The sequence below is a fragment of the Dermacentor silvarum genome, chromosome 5, assembly GCF_013339745.2.
Source record: "Dermacentor silvarum isolate Dsil-2018 chromosome 5, BIME_Dsil_1.4, whole genome shotgun sequence".
In the NCBI taxonomy this organism is placed as follows: Eukaryota; Metazoa; Arthropoda; class Arachnida; order Ixodida; family Ixodidae; genus Dermacentor; species Dermacentor silvarum.
In genome coordinates this window covers 2,811,955-2,826,054 of record NC_051158.1, presented here as the reverse complement: position 1 = coordinate 2,826,054, position 14,100 = coordinate 2,811,955, and positions in this window count along the sequence as shown.

The following is a 14,100-nucleotide window of genomic DNA, read 5'->3' as shown; positions in this document are numbered from 1 at the left end:
GGGTACCATATGCATTTATGTTTAGAAATCTCAAAAAATAAAAGATGGTCGCTCCTAAGCTCCTACATGCTCCAATTCGCAAAAAAAGAAGAAAAAGAAACGTGTCGCGCGATCGTATACTGCCTCTAATAGTCAGCTTCAGGTGCTAATTCCCGCAGCATGTGCAACTGAGGCCAGTCATGCTTGCATACGTCGGAACCGTTTTATTGACAGCGCGGCGACAACTTCAAGCAAACCGCAACAACGTAATGTGCTTCCATGCAGAAATTGCTCACTAACCCATATTTTCTGTCCTGTTGTTGCGTTCAGAAAAGTGTTCAGGAGCCCTCGGTTTTTAAATTAAATAAAGCTGCCCATCGGCCGACCGTTACATCCGTTGCCTCCTTCGAAGTCAGTCCGGCTCGGTCGCAATAAACACACGGACAACATCACCCATATAACCACGATTAACAACTGCAACTTGAACCACAAATTAAGCGCAAGGAAACTAGGAGCACCAGACAAATGTGGGAGCAAATTTACTTGTTTTACAGCGTAAGCTGTTATGGGCTCATTTCGGTTCGCAATGGTGTCCCCCGCCTCCGCCGCCGCGTTGGCGACCGTAACCGCTATCGCCGGAAATGCGAAAAAGTACCCGGTTCCCGCCGAGATCAAACCCGCGCCCACTGCGTGGGGGCCAAATACTCTAACACTGATCCACGAAAGCGCTTGCTATCGGGCAGCGGAAAAATCTATAAACGCTCCTTAGGCAGGCGCACAGGCGCAGATGACCCGAGGCTCCTATGGTGGCGCCATCTAGGTAAGGCGCCTGCAAACGCAGCGTGTGCAGGCGCAGACGACGAGATGCGCTTCAGTCGACGCGCCATCAACGCAATTCCGATGTGAGATGTGCGCCACCTATTCTGCATACCTCTTCGGTACACGTTATGGCGTCTCCTCGCAAAATACGAACTCCTGCTGAAGAAGCGAATCGTAGAGCTACGTGCGTGGCTACAACCAGACATCATCGGGATAGCAGACTGCCGTGCAGAGACCATTGAAAGCCGCAGGTCGCCGTCGACGCCGGGCAGATAGTTCAGATTGTTCTCATCAAAACGGGGCGAATAGACTTTGTCGCGAAGACCCTGGTGTGCGTGGTGCCGAAATTTGAGCTACTCTTGAGCCGCTCCACTGGCTTGCGCTCTGATTGTGCTGCGTGTGGCGCGCAGGCCTGTTTTCAGCAGCACTCTATGCTCAGCTATTGGAGTGCGATTGTTGCCAGATCTGAAACACAGCTACCACTTGATCTATCAGTCGAACGCTCATAGTGGCAGCGCTGCCAAGCTTAAGTTGTCCATTGCGCCATGGTGTCGTTTGACAAGGCAGAGAAATAACGAAAACACATATTAGTCTTAAATAATTGGGCTTTTGCTAAGCAAAATTAAGAATAGTGTCGATATCACACGCTGTTCTCGATCGGCGCACTTCACTTGAGTCACTTCACTTTCAAGGTGTTCCTCGCTGGAGCAAACGTGTAGTGTTCCTGAACCGCAACGGTGCCTTGAGTGAAGGAACGCTCGTCGCCTCGACTTGGCTGAGTCGAGGAGAAGCGTTGAGTGAAAGCGTGTTTAAGAATACGGGGGTCAGTCTCGGACGTGAAAGGAGGAAAGCGGGAAGGCAATGCGGGAGGGAGGGGCGCGGTTTCTGATCTGCCCACAACTGCGCACTTGTACTTTGCGCGACTACGGCTAATCGCCCGCGCCGTATTAACGCGACAGCGTTAAGGGCCTCGTTTCGCAAAAAATCGGGCGTCAGGTGTCGGCGTAATCGCCGGCGTCCGCAGAAGAGAAATTCACCCCGAACCACTCCGACCATACAGGCCCTCCACGTAGCGCAAGGTGTTAGTGAACAAAAATAGAATTTCTGAAAGTAAAATCCTTCAGAAAGATCGTAAAGTATGAGTTACCTACAACCTACAGACAAGATAGCGTCGAATTTTAATTTGAATGTACGAGAAAACATAATTATATTACGAGGAAACTCAAACACAAACCCCTTTTCCAGCATTTCTACCATAACGAACAGCGGCGCACTCATGTAGAGTGCTTGCGAAAACCCCATCCAGATGGCGCTCGCCTCCTCGGGGCACCTACAATATTTTGCAACCACAATAACGTATTAGGCAGGAAGTTGGGTACAGTACAGCAACATATTCTTGACGAAAAGGGAAACAAATTGGAAGGAGACGCGACTATAAATTACGTTCGAAAAACAGCCGAATCATTTCAGGGCAATGGAGAGGTGGTTTCTGAGGAAAAAATAGAGAATGAACGACAACCAGATGGGAAAGGAGTTGGTGCTGAGTAATTTCAACTGGAAGAAAGCTGAAGAGAACATTTCTAAACGCACAGCCACAGGTTTAGACGAAGTTCCCGTTAGACTGAATAATGAGCTAGCACCAAAAAGTAAGGAAGCTCTGTTGAAAGCAGTCGAAAAATGCTTAAATCATAGGCGAATACCAGACAGTTGGCGATAAAGTGGAAATAATTTAATTTATAAAGGTAAGGTGAAAAAAGATAGCATTCACTCGTATATAGGCCGATGACAATTACATCGTTAATATACAGGTTAGCATTGCAGGCGAATAAGTTGAATCTGCAAGCATAGGCCGAGAATAATTGCATATTGGGAGAGCTTCAGAATGGTTTCAGAATCGGTAGGCCGTCTGGATAATAACTTATTTTTCTTTACTCAGTGCATTGAAATATCCAGAGAAGAAAGGAGACCGCTATCTGTGACTTTTCTAGGCATTACCGGAGCGTATGACAACGTAGATCGCAGCATCTTGCGGAATATTCTGGAAGGGCAACGACTGACAACGACTGTATATAGGCAACGACTGTGTATAGGCAACGACTATGTATAGGCAACGACTGTGTATAGGCAACAACTGTATACAGCTATTGAGGGAGATTTACCGAGAAAATACCGCTTGTGTTGAATGGACTGTGAGAAGAGCGAGGTTGAAGTTGATATCAACAAGGGAGTGAGAGAGGGTTGCCCTTTATCCCAGCTGTTGTTTATGATATACGTGGTCAAGATGGAAAGGGCGCTAGATGGAATCAATATCGGGTTTAAACTCTCATACAAACAAGCTGGCACAATAGTTGAGCAGCAGCTTCCAGGTTTATTTTATGCGGACGACATTGTGCTGCTTGCTAGATATCTGGAGACACAGGAAAAACCAATAATAGCAAAAGGGAAGAGAAATGCAGCCATAATGAAACCCAGAGCGCTATGGGGATACAATAGGTACGAGGTGCTCCGGGGCATGCGGAAATGTGTAATGGTTACAGGGCTTACATTTAGAAATGCGGTTGTTTGCTTGAAGTCAGGGGTACGATGGCAACCAAAGGTCAGTGGGACGCCTCACGTTCTTATTCGGTGATGCTTCTGGCAGCTCTGTGTCTTGTGTGCCCGAAGTCGTGGGACAATTTCCAGAACTTGCTACTGTGGAACTCATAGCCACAGTCTCAAAAAACAAATACCGGCAATAATTATCTACTGATTACGGGGTCGGTTATTCTGAGAGGATGCAGCACGCAGGAGCAACAGGACGAGCATGTGAAGGAACGCTTGGCCAGAAAGAAAGAATAGGAAAAAATCCAATATCTGGGGATTAGCCACGGAATTCAAGCGACATATTGCCTAAACCTGGGCTGTGGCAAAAGGAATGCACTATCAGAATCCCCCTGCCTTCTTTAACGTCTTCCTACCTCGTCCCCTCCCTCTCTTTTTTCCTCCAAAGTCTTATCCTCTCTTTCCCCAGCCTTCTCCTCACTCGCTCTCGGTCCTCCTCTCACCCTGTACCGCCAACACCCAATCGCTAGCCAAGATTATCCAACACTGACACGCTTGCTCAATTCCCATTCAGGTGCATTTTCCAAGTGTGCAAATACCGTCCGGTCAAGACACCATCGCCAATGGAGACTATCACCACCCATGAGAACGCGAGGAATGTCCTAGGATATGCTTTCGCGTATGAAACGATAGAATTATTTCCAAGCGCTGTAAATTGAAAAGAAATTGCGTTACCGTATGCACCAAATCATGTAAATCTTCCTCCGTGAATTCATTATTCGAGAGATTTGCATCGGAGATGTCGCCATTTTTAATTGTCGCTAAAAGTTCGTCGACATTCTGTTTATTGACCTTTTTTGTATCTGCCGCATGCTTAGAAGTCCTTGAAGAAAATAAAAGGTTTTGATTATTTTAGCCCAAATACGTCATGTGCTTTAAAAGGCAGCTCGCTTGGAAAGGCGGCTTTGAGGACGCCCTGTACACAAACGTGAGCACTAATGTTCGGTTTCGCTGGACATTGCTATCATGAGAAATGAAAATACGTATTAACCTAATTAGCACAAGTCTACTAATTACCATGAGAATTATTTATTTTATATCAAATATCGCAAATTACGGAGTGTAGTCGGTGAGTTTGCAAGAAGTATCCACTTGAAATGAAACTCCTGGATCACACCAGTTTCCGCATATCGTTTCCCAATGTGTGGGATGAGATACATGAGCGTTCCAGTAATTTATTTCTTCTATCCGTAAAACAGCATCTTTAAAAAAACATAAACGGAACGACAGTGCATTTTTACAACTAGTTTAATAGCGCCTATCTCCACGCGAGTGTCTTTCTGGAAACTAATTTCAAGTGGATATGTCTTGCAAACTGACAAGCGACAATGCGTAAATTGCAATATGTGCCATAAATTAACAAATTAAAAAGCTAATTATAATTTTTTATTTAGTTCGTTATGTGCTTCGATATATTGTGCAAGTCATGTCAGCCGCTCTGAATAATCGAGTTCAATGACTAGAAATAAGCTATCTCCCAGAGGCGACCTTTTTTTCGAAATAACGGAAAGCTTCTAAATGACCACCCCGTAGACTTGCAATTGTACAGCTGATAGCCGTCATCGTAATGCAACCAACTGCCACTCAGACACGATGGAACTACCGCAACATCGGAGGCATCACAGATTTCACGGCCAGATCTTGACAGCATACAAGAATGTAAAGTTTTCACTATAAACAACAATAAGTCGCCGATTTTTTTCTTGTGCTTTGTCAACCTACGCTGGAAATAATAATGTGTACTTTTGCTTTTATTTCTTTTTCTTTTTTTAGAAACAATATGCAACTATGCTTCAGCGTGGCGCCGATCTTAGCCATAAATGACTGCTTTGCACTCATTTACATGCACATGCAAATGGAGATGTTTGAATATAAGTTCCTCAGACACTATGACGATAACTCAAGCAGCGCTCACAATACAAGTAGAATAATGTATTAGCCATTGCGATCGACCCTTTCTCAGAGGCCGTCTACCCACCGAAGTGACCTTGCCACTTCTACCGAGGTCATCGCCATAGAAAGTGTTCATGCGGCAGGCGTTCACGATATATTACCACGGCCCTTCTTCAGTTTTCAACAAATATGAAAAGACGTGAATGCACATCAACGGTCGCATTGAGGTGGTTTCGGCCAATGGTGCCAAGAGTTGCGTTCGCACAGAATGCTAAATTCCGTGGCGACATTTTCATCACGGGCATAAATCGTCGCCAACGTTCCTACTTACCTTAAACACCCGCGAGACCTACGACGTAGGCGCAGACGCAATGTGGCGATTGACGCCTGTCGAGAGGCCAGCTGCACCCATGTTTCAACGTCCTAACTGGTGCAATGTTACGACGGCCCTTATATTTGGCTAATGGCTGTACGTTACGTGCTTCGTAATTCACATGAAAATCCATAATTTTAGTCGCATACGTTTGAGCATGCAGGTGCATGGCAACAAGAGCCAAACTTTCTTTTTCTAGACCCACCGCTTGTGCCTGGGATTCTCATGTTCATTGTATACATTAAAATCTGTATCTTTAAACGTGTTTCATATGCGCACAAGTAAAAGTGCTGGCTGTTCGGAGGTATGCACAATACTGATGATAGAAATGGAACCTGTGACCATAGGTCGTATCATTTCAAAATTGTCTTATAACTGTAAGCTTGTTCATATTTTAATTTCAGATTTCAATTGAACAAAAAGACTGCCTCGCTGTCAAGCATGAGAATTATGTATATTGTTCCCGTTAAAATCTGCACACACCATGAGGTTATAACTGAAATGAGGTTGGAAACATAAATGAGAATCTTATGGTCCCTGTGCATAATTTGCCATGTGAGAACTCATATATATATACCCTCCTGCCTGCTCCAAATATTCTCACTTACGCGCCGAGCTGATATGGCGAACGTTTATGGCTGGAAGGTATTGTTACTGTCTGCAGCCTTTGTCTTACTTTCCTTCACGATACAAGGAGAATGTCGTTCGTATATTCTTTCTGGACAACATCGTGTAGAAGTTGAGGCAAGAGTTTTCACGTATCGGCCTACTACTACTCGTCGACCATCATCTATTGCAACCAGGCGTATGGTATTCAAACGTGAGTACTTCTTAGTTGCTGAAAAATGTTATGTCCATTTAGAAAAAATGCACTCCGATGACTATGCAGATTTAAAGCAGTGTTAAACGAGCCTTATACCAGTGTTTTACCAGCGACAAAGACACTGTAGCGACTTTCAAAGTTCCGATCAGATTGTTGCAGCACAGCCCATGTTCGAACGCGAAAGCAAATTACTGCTGTTGTCGCTGAAAAATTGTATCAATGACAAAAATACGGTTGCGTGATTCATCAATACTACACCAGTTTTTTATTTCTTTATCCCAAGAGCGCAGCTAAAGTTTGAAGTGCGCTATTCAGTCACTTTTGTGGGAATTCCTCCTCTCCCGGTATGCAGGAAAGTCATTTGCATCCAGCTTTGCGGAGAAACACAAACAAACGTCTGTGGAAGTAACATTTTGGGCAGGCATTGTATTGTATATATCTCTCTTAATGTGCGTTAACAATTAACTGAAGTCACTCTTTCAATCGCAAATGGCGAAAAAATATGGGTGGCTTTAGTAACGCGTTTCACAGCTGGTGTGCAAGCAAATCAAGGGAATAAAAACCAAAGATGTGGAACCTATGGTGCATTACCGGATACTGCCAGAGAAATTTTCATGTGTTAAATGATACGCGGCTGATTGCGTAAAGACCGATTGGGCCACCACATTATTGCACTGAATAACAATTGAGGTTTATTAATGAATATATATATAGCATGCGAACTAAACTAAAGAAATAGAAAGACAAGAAAACTAGATTTCAGTGCCTAAATTACATTGCTATCGGACGCTTGTGAACGCGCGCGGGAAAAATATATTTCATTTCGTTATCGGATAGCACACTTGACCGTATACTAACAAAGCCACTGCCTTTCATGCATATTGCCCTACGGCCTGTTTGCGTCAGTCTATTTGCTCACGACACGAATATCTGAAAAAAATAATTATAACAATAGCTACGGCAATGTACTATGAGGCCTGTTAACGTACATGCGTACTTGCGTGCCTTCTTGCTTTTTCCTTGGCTCAGCGGGCACTTTGGCCTATGTTGTAAAAGGCTCCAAAGAGAGCGGCAATCTATGCACCACACCTCACTCACATTCGGTATATTTTTATGTCGAACAGGCTGCATGGTACTCTACGCTGCATCGTACTAAAGTGGCTCTTCCAGGAACCCTCACATCCAGCATTAACCTAGTCTTTTTCTGCAGTTTACGACAGTACTTAACGTCAGGCATGCATCATATGCGGATAAGAATACTTCATGGAAGAATCTGCGGAAACATTAGAAAAATAATATTTCCGTGGGAATTAGCGATAACTGCGACAAAAGTGCTTTATCATTACGTCGCATCTTTTTGGAGTGTGATCCACGTTTCAAACCACATTCCATAATTCACGATCCATGATTCAAACCTCGCTCCCTACATTGAAAAGTGTTGTTCAAGAGCTACATCGAGGACCTAAGCGGAAGTGACGGTGGTCCGTAGCTGAGCACCATCAGTTGCACTATGTACAGTCGCGAGGAAAAGTTTGGAGACCACAGTATCAGCAAAAAAATTTAAATAATTCAAGCAGAGCTCCGCGGCCTCGAATTGGCTTTATAGTACGCTGTATTGGTCAAACACGTGCACGTAGGCGTGCGCTCTTGATTTCAGCCGCAATGCCCAGATTGCGAAGAAAAAAAATTAAAATCGTGGCTACTTTGTTCCACAAACATTTGCTCGCGGCTGTACATACACAGGGTGCTTCAACAAAGATGTTAGGTAATATTTGAAGATTGACTTTTTGGAATAGGAATGTTGTTCCTTCCGTGAGGTGTCATCTTCGGTGGCGACCACGAGGTGACAAGTGATACATATGAGTCGATAATTAAAAAAAATGTAATTACCTTAAAGCTTTCAGTTTCAGTGGGCTCGTCATAATTGGGAAATTAAAGCGAGCTCTCCGTACAAGCCATATCCACTTTGTATCTAGAAAAATGCAAAAATGCAAATGCCCTCAAAATTGTGGCATGACGCAATGCGGATATCAGAGCACGAGAAACCGAAACTGGGAGGCTGCAGCGAGTACAAAGCTGCGCCATCTTCAGGTGACGTTCTGATTACGTCACGTAGCAGCGGGCATATAGGACACTGGACTCCCTGCTTCTCGCTGCAGCATATAGTATATAGGGTATCCCAGCTAAAGTAAGCCAAACTCTGGAACAAAAAAAAGATTTATTAAACATGGTGCAAGATACACGTTTAAGACCACCGGCCGCAATGGCTTAGAGTCTCTGGTATTGTGCTGCTAAGCAAAATGTCGCGGGATCAAATCACGGCCGCGGCGGCCGCATATCGATGGGAGCGAAATGCAAAAACGCCAGTGTGCCATGTATGAGGGGCACGTTAAAGATCCCCTGGTGGTCAAAATTAATCCGGAGTCCCCCACAACAACGTGGCTCATTATGAAGTCATTCCTTCGGCACGTAAAACACCAGAATTCAATTAACCTTGAGGACCCGCAGTATTCGGTGGTCAGACTTGTGATAAGCAAACACCAGAGGTCTTGCAACTGTACCTGGCACCATATTTCCGAAACCTGTTTCTTCGATTTAAAAGCTTAGCTCACGTTAGCTGAGGCGTAGGCGCACAAGTTCTTCTAAGCTCACTCATGTATTCTGTGTCTAAAATGATCAACTTCCCACATTTCACAAACTTACAATTTTTTCACTTTGATGTTCTTGATGAAAACTGAATGATAGCAGCCCACACAAAGAGAATATTGTAGCTATTTGCCATGCGACAGAAAACTGAAGTCATTCTGACGGTTAGACTAATACACCTAGACTGCTCTCTCACAACATTTCCGAGAAGGCAAAGTTCTAAGCACGCATAAGCTTAGCAATGGAAGGTTTCGGAAATTAACTACTTGTCTGCACTAGGAGGGGGGGGGGGGGGCGGTCTTTGAAATTGTGTCCTTGAATATGAGAAGTTCTCATGAAAATGTCAATATTGTCACCAGTTCATGCTTTCTTAGGAATGGACTGAACTAAAGCTAGAATTTTCGGAAGCATCTAGTAGCCTTTTCCCACCCCCTACCCTATGAAGCACAACGTTTCTATCTGCAGTGCTTTTCCAAAATTATGTTGATTTCTTTACAATTTCCCCAAAATTGGGCTATTTTATACACGTTTTTCTACATCATATCGCATGCAGATTTGCTACAATAAATTACCTGTAGAAAGCGCTACCGATATTTCGTCTATACCGCTATTGCGTTGCGGATATTGCGTGACGTGCAACCATTTTTTAAAACAATTTTCAGTTCCTTGAACACGACGCTTTCCAATATAAAATGCCTTGTTTTCAGATCATGGACCCTAGTGGCACGTCTTGTTGTCCTTTCAAGGAATGAAAGCAGGCCAGAGGTAGGTTGACTCAATATTGTCTATAGTATCTCATAAAAAAAAAGCGTGTGTAGTAATGTCGCTACGCAATCTTGGTTGAAGTAACGTAGCCTACGTTTGTTTTTGTAAACTGAAGCGTTCTTTGCATCTTCGACTCGGGCCCTGGTGCTAGTGCTGGTGCAGCTTTAGCTCTGTGGCACACCGTGTCGACAAGGGGGGGACAGTTAGTTTATATTCATGGCAGAAAACGTGGCAGAGAGGAAAGGTGACTCGCGAATCTCTCGTGGGCCATTCCGTCACGTCACCAGAATGCCCTCTGGAGCTCCTTGGGCGTCGCCATAACAACCGCTTGGTTGCTGCAACTATCCGTGGTCCCTGCGTATAAGCATTGCAGTTCCTGCAATGCGTATCTGTGTAATAACTCGTAATAGTCCAGAGAGTCGGCAGATAGAGATGTAGAAAGGAGGCAGAGAGAGAAGGCAGACAATGGCTAGAACTGGTAGAATCTACGCAGTCCCGAAACGACTGAAGCCTCTATACGTAACTGCGGAAACGGCCGCTTAAGCAATTAACACTTTAGTACCCGCATCAGTAACCTTGCGGCTATGGTGTTGCAAGAGGTCGCCGGTTTAATCGCGACTCTGGCCGGAGCGAACCGCAAAAATGCTCGCGTGCACCTATTTAGTTGTACATTAATTAATCCCAGGTGCTCAAAATTAATCCGAAGTGCTCCCCTACCACGGGCCTATTAATCAGATTGTGGGATTGGAAAATAAAACCCTGCAATTTAATGAAGGTTTAACACTTTTGCCATTATACGATACGCAGTGGGAGAAATGACAGTGCAAATCTTCTCGCAGGCTATGAGCAATGGCACACAAAAAATGGCTAAAGCAAGTGCATCTCGTTGTATCATCCGTGTAATATGCAGACAAACGCAAGTCGTACATGGACGCAATATTGGACATCACTTAGCGACTGTCGGTTGCCGTCAACATCAGTGCCAGTTGTCAAAGAACGCAGACAGCATAGAAAGTTTCACTTCTATCGATTCCACAGTGCATAGAATCTGTATAATGTCCTCTCTACTTAAAAGTCATGAACATATCTTGCATCTCACAGGTAAAGCGAAAACAGCCTTGGTGTGTATCATCAACATGAAACTGTTAATAAGTGAAACAAGCAGATTAAATTACGCTAACAGCTATGTTCGCCCATATTTCTCAGAAAAAGTGTTCGTTATCCGCATGTTGGGCTGCTAAGCACGAGGTCGCGGGACCGAATCCCGGCCACGGCTGCCGCATTTCGATGGGGGCAAAATGCCAAAACACCCGTGTATTTAGATTTAGGTGCTGTTAAAGATCCCCAGGTGGTCGAAATTTTCTGGAGTTCCCTACTACGGCATAATCAGATCGTTGTTTTGGCACGCAAAACCCCATAATTTATTATTTTTCGTTATCCGCAGACAACTTTTCATGCCCCGCTGAAGCTTTCAAATCCTCAGGTCATCACTCATTTCTCTTTCCTGCTATCCTATAGAGTTTGTCACATAAAGAACTAATTTATTTAAAGCCAGTTATCTTATTGAAGGAAAGCAGTTTTGAACAAAATTGCTATAATTTTGTCTCCTTTCGCAGGATCACGGACGAAATGACATTGTTCGTTTTAAAGCAGCACAGTATACTGAAGATTTCCATTGCGCACCGCACCGTTGGGCATTACGGTCAAACTGAGGAATAAAATGGGCCTCATTTGTCGTTGAATGATGTGCTTCGTATTATTGCGATAGCAATTGTATGGACACTCCAGGCGCATTCCTGCCGTCGCCGTCGTCGTCGCCGTGAGCCTCCGTATAAAATCCAACGGCGATAAACTAGTCGCCGCGCGCCGTCTGATGTATGTGCGAGTGAAAGCGCGCGATAGACGCGCGCTTTCACGGAGAGCGAACGCACGCCGGAGAGCAAACACGACGTCTCCGGCCGTGCGAAAGGCCATGGGGGAATGGGAGGGAGGGAGGCGGCGTTTAGCTGCAGCAATAAATGGGTATCTTGCAACCGGGCGCAAGGGGAACTGACGAGTCAATCTCCCACGCGAAAGGACGAAAGCGGGAAGGCAGCGCGGGAGGGAGGGTAACAAAATACACAATAACAAAATAATAGAAATGACAAAAACAACGCATGTGAAGATCGGGATCGCACCACAAAATATGGCAATTGGAGTCAGCGCCAGACGTATAGGCTTCAACCTTGTGAGGTGAACAATGTCAGAGGAACGTGGTATACTCAATTAGTGCGATGTTTCTGCTGGGACAACTTCGTAGGTGACTTTACTTAGGCGATGCAAATTAATATAGGGTCCAAAGTAACAGCGCAATAAGTTTTCTGAGCGGCCTTGTTGACGTAAAGGGGTCCAAACCCAGACGAGATCTCCCGGCTGGTATGTTACATCTCGCTGGCGTATGTTGTATCGACGAGAATCATGACTTTGCCGAGGTACAATTCGTTGCCGGGCAAGCGGCCGTGGCTCTTCGGCGCGCTGAATAAAAGCGTTTGTATCTGGGGTGGTCGTATCAGATGAAGTTGGTAGGAGCATCACGTCGAGCACAGTGGTGACGTCGCGTCCGTAGACCAGGCGAAAAGGAGGAAACGCGGTGGTTTCTTGACGCGCAGTGTTATACGGAAATTTCACACACGGGAGCAGTTCTTCCCTATTTTTTATTATCCGTGGCGACATACATGGAAAACATATCTGGAATCGTTTTGTTGAGACGCTTAGTTAACCCATCGGTCACGTGTGATACGCAGTTGCAGTACGGTGCGTTGCATGCACCACTTAGCTGCAGAATGCCTCGGAGCGACTATGCAGTGAAGGCCGTACCACAGTCTGTGATGATGACGGCAGGAGCGCCATGTTGAAGGACGACATATTTGAGAAAGAGTTTGGCCACATCTAAAGCAGTGGCTCGTTGAACGGCTTGGATTTTGCAGTATCTAGTCAAGTAATCGGTGGCGACAACAATCCAGCGGTTATGAGCTGAAGAATTGGGAAAGGGGCCGTGTGAATCCATCACAACCTGTTCAAAAGGTGAGCAAGGAGGTCGCACATGCTGAAGCAGACCAGCTGGTTTCATTGGCAACTTTGTGACATTGGCAATCTCAACAACTTCTGACGTACTGCTTAGCGGTTTTTGTAAGTTTTCGCCAGTAGTACTTCTGCTTGGTCACTGCCAGAGTACGCGTGAAACCAAGATGCCCGGACGTTGGTTCGTCGTGGCACGTAAATTGTTGTCGCGGAGAGAAGCGGGAACAACAAGTAGGAAAACGGTTTCCGCTGGATGAAAGCTCGGCTTGTACAGGATGTCGCTGTACAAGAGGTCAAGTCACGCGCGAACTGCCGCGGGGGTTGTCGGCGGCGTCCTTCAAGGTATTCAGTCAGAGGCTGCCGCTCTGAATCTTGGGATTGCTGTTGAGCTAGGTGTAAAGATGGAAGAGTACAAAGAAAAGCACAGTCCTCTTCATTTTTTGTTGGTGAGGGTTTGACGAGGGCGCGGGAGAGACAATTGGCGTCGGTGTGTTTCTGACCAGACTTATAGGCAAGTGTCGCATCAAATTTCGCTTCAAGTTCGCGTTGCATGTTTAGTCTGGGAACATACTACAACAAATATGGTGAATAATTTTGTTGAACACTTCGCGTTATCTCGCAAGCTCGGCCATCCTAGAGTGTAAGGATGAGGCCCTTCTATGTGTTGAAAGGCCCTAGTAGAATTATAGATGTATTACCGTGCAAAACTGTCTGCTAAATACAAGATGTATATTGCAGCAATTTTAACTACAACTCGATATACGCTGAGTAGAATCGATTCAATGTGTCCGGTAAATTTTGGAAAGGATCGATATCTAACACTATGTCACAATCGTATTGTTCTGGCTTTTGAAAATTCAGTAAAGTGTGCTGAAATCTATATGCAGCTATTGGACTTAACAATAAGGCATTCGATGTGGCATAGATGTCAGGTGACACGTGCGAGAAGTATAAAGGGAACTGAGGATTTTTTGTGGCACCACATCAAAATGGACCGCGGAAATTTTAATGGTGCTATTGTAATTGGCTTGACCGGCGTCATAGAGCCATTCTGATATATACGGTGACCACTTGGTAGTTTTCTGAAAGAACTGCCTAACTACAGTGCTTGCAAGATGAGACAAAACACATTCTAGCACAT